General features: G+C 37.2%; 1 pseudogene across 1 annotated transcript; it reads right to left on the bottom strand.

The window, feature by feature from the left end:
- Positions 1–200: 200 nt before the first annotated feature.
- On the bottom strand, positions 201–1,429 carry LOC310731575 (cytochrome P450 1B1-like; annotated as a pseudogene). Its single transcript has 2 exons — positions 707–1,429; positions 201–665 (listed from the first exon to the last, which is right to left on the bottom strand). The product of its transcript is annotated as a cytochrome P450 1B1-like (transcript).
- Between the last annotated feature and the right edge of the window lie 1,311 nt (positions 1,430–2,740).

Here is a 2,740-nt window from a genome sequence, read left to right as displayed (position 1 = left end):
GTACATATTTTAATTATTTTGCTGAAAGATGTTATTTATTTAGCTTATGGTGTTTAGACAGGATGATGAATACATAATATAAAATATACAGATTTGAACTATGGCATCTAAACTTTCTTAGTTCCTTTCACCTACCAGACAATATAATGACCTTTTTTTTAATTAATAAAAAATTCACCTTGCCTAAAAAGTTGTGAATGATATTTAAATATTAAATATACAATAATGGTTAATGCTTGTTTATTAATACTCACTCTTATGTGGAATATATTTAAAAATGTATCAGTCCTTCATTGTTTTGATTCACAAAACTTGCTGCAAAGTCATTCTTCAATTTATGCTGGCGACACAAGGCCAAGGAGTTTCCCTCTTAGATTGGCAGCAACTGTAAATTTGACAGGCTTCAGTGCTAATCCATATGAGCAGTCCATAGTAAGAGTCTGAGAGGGGTTGCTCTTGAATTTGCACTGATGCAAAAGAATGGCTAAAAACAAGAAGATCTCTGTCTTGGCAATCTGGTCACCAATACACCTTCTTTTACCTGAGGAGAAGATCATTACACTGTTGGTCAGGTCCTTGTTAAGGGCTCCATTTTCATCCAAAAACCTTGAGGGATTGAAGATGTGGGGGTCCTGCCACTTCTGTGGGTCATGGTTCACCGACCACTTGTTGATGAACACCACTGTGTCTTTGGGGATGTGGAAGCCCTCAATAGCCTAAAATAACATCTATCTGCACTCAGCCTGAGAAAGTTCTGAATCATATCCATGGCCTCTGCCACAATGTGTTGTTCAAAGGCCTTCTTGGTCTGGCTGTTTGCAGATGAGAAAGCTCTCAAGGTAGATTGAGCTAATCTCCGGTGTGCCTTCCACTGTTCACTGTAACTGCTGAATGTCATACTTTTCCCCCCAGATATAATTTGAAAAGTGTTGAAGTTTGGTCTCCCTGCAAACTCTGTGCTATGTTGAATGAGAGCTTGTCATATGGCTGTGTATCCGTTCAGCACCACAATGTCATTGCAGCCCAGTCGGATCTGGTAGACATTGCCATACTTCTTTGCAAGCCTGGAGAAGGTAATGTGCGGTATTTGGCCTAGCTGCATGGCATTTCTGACCAGCGGCCATGCAAAGGGGCCTGGAAGCCTTTTTCTTGAGAGCAAGGTTGCGGATCCACAGACAGGCCTCCAGGCAGAAGAGAAAAACAAAGGAAATAATGAGGGCTGGTTGGACTTGTCCACTCCATTCTTTTATTACGCTGCTTCCCTTCATGCCAAACTCACTCTCTGATAATGCCATCTCTTGTCTCTAGTGTAAAGATCCAACACTTATTTGAAAAACCGAAAATCAAATGTACGTTTCAAAACATTATTCCTCAGTAGATTGTTTAGGAACGCAGTCAGTTCAAAGAAAGGTACATGTAAAAACAAACAAACAAACAAAAAATCCCAATAGATGAAATTTTTCTCCTTTTTAGTCCCTCTCCAAGTAAAAAGGTCCAGTCTAGCAAAACTACACAAATCTTGGCAATATTCAAGACAATTTCATGAATATGCCTTGTGTTCTAATGTCTAGTCAATGAAAATTACTCTGTCCGAGCTGGAAAACCTGCGTGTATTTATATATACTTCCAGCACAGGGGCCGGGCTCCATGCGGTTCTCTTCACTCCTCCCTCAATACGCCTGGAGAGCTGCCTGTGTTACCTTTGCGCACAAGTAAACTCCCAACACTAGAGAAGAGGAGGCGATACCGAGCAGATAAGTGATGCTCTTTGTGGAACGCTCTGAAATATTTTAATATACAAAACTCTACATGTCTTTGGATAGTTTTAGAGGTTTTTTGGCCAAAAACAATTCGGACTTTCGCATGAAATGCGCACACGGTTTGTTTTGGTCATTCGCATCTTTTAGTACTTCATACATTTTACAGATATATAATAAAAATCTTCTTGCCAAAAAATGTTTACATTTTTAAAAGCTATTTTGTTTTAAAAAGAAGTTAATAAAACCTGACCAATCCGACTGAATAAACTGTACAATTTCTACAATAACTCATGCGCATATTTTTTTTTTCTCAATCGCTATAAATCGATATTAATTTCTCTTTACCTACAGTATTACTTGTAAACTGTCCTGAGCTGAATGCCTATTTGTAATAAACACGCAAAAAGTATTTACTCCTATTTTCCTCTATAATCATTTGGGCATTTTACTAGTTGAACGTATTTAACTGCACGATGTTGCACGAGCAACCAAAGAAAAATGATTCACTGATCAAGTTTGACATTTTATCATCTGCTTAATTACACGAATGTCCTATATATACCCCAAAAACATATTTGTTACAATGTAAAAAAAAAATAAACAGCATAAATAAAGAGCATAAAAGCAAAATAAACTGATGCATTAAATCCAGTGCACGGAGAGGAAGTCAAATCTAGGAGTTGTATTAAAAGACAGAATGTACAGAATATACTTCATATTCTGCATCAATTCATGTCCCGATGTTTACTAAGGTTTCTCTAGAACCCTTTATGTTATTTTTTGTAAAGGTTGTTTTTGCCCTATGTTCATCCTTGTTAAGACATAAGCCTGCCATGTTTTTTTGTTTCTCCTCAGATGTTGAGTTTATATTTGTATGTAGTCAATAGCTGTAATTGTGGATACTAAAACATTAACAGAGTGGGCCAGTAAGTTAATTGAAGACATCTAAGAAACTTGGTTCCTAAACCATAAACATAGTA

Source organism: Silurus aristotelis (assembly GCF_946808225.1).
Source record: "Silurus aristotelis genome assembly, chromosome: 9".
NCBI classification, from domain to species: Eukaryota; Metazoa; Chordata; class Actinopteri; order Siluriformes; family Siluridae; genus Silurus; species Silurus aristotelis.
The sequence above is the reverse complement of the archived record's forward strand: the minus strand, read 5'-3'. Positions and strand labels throughout refer to the sequence as shown.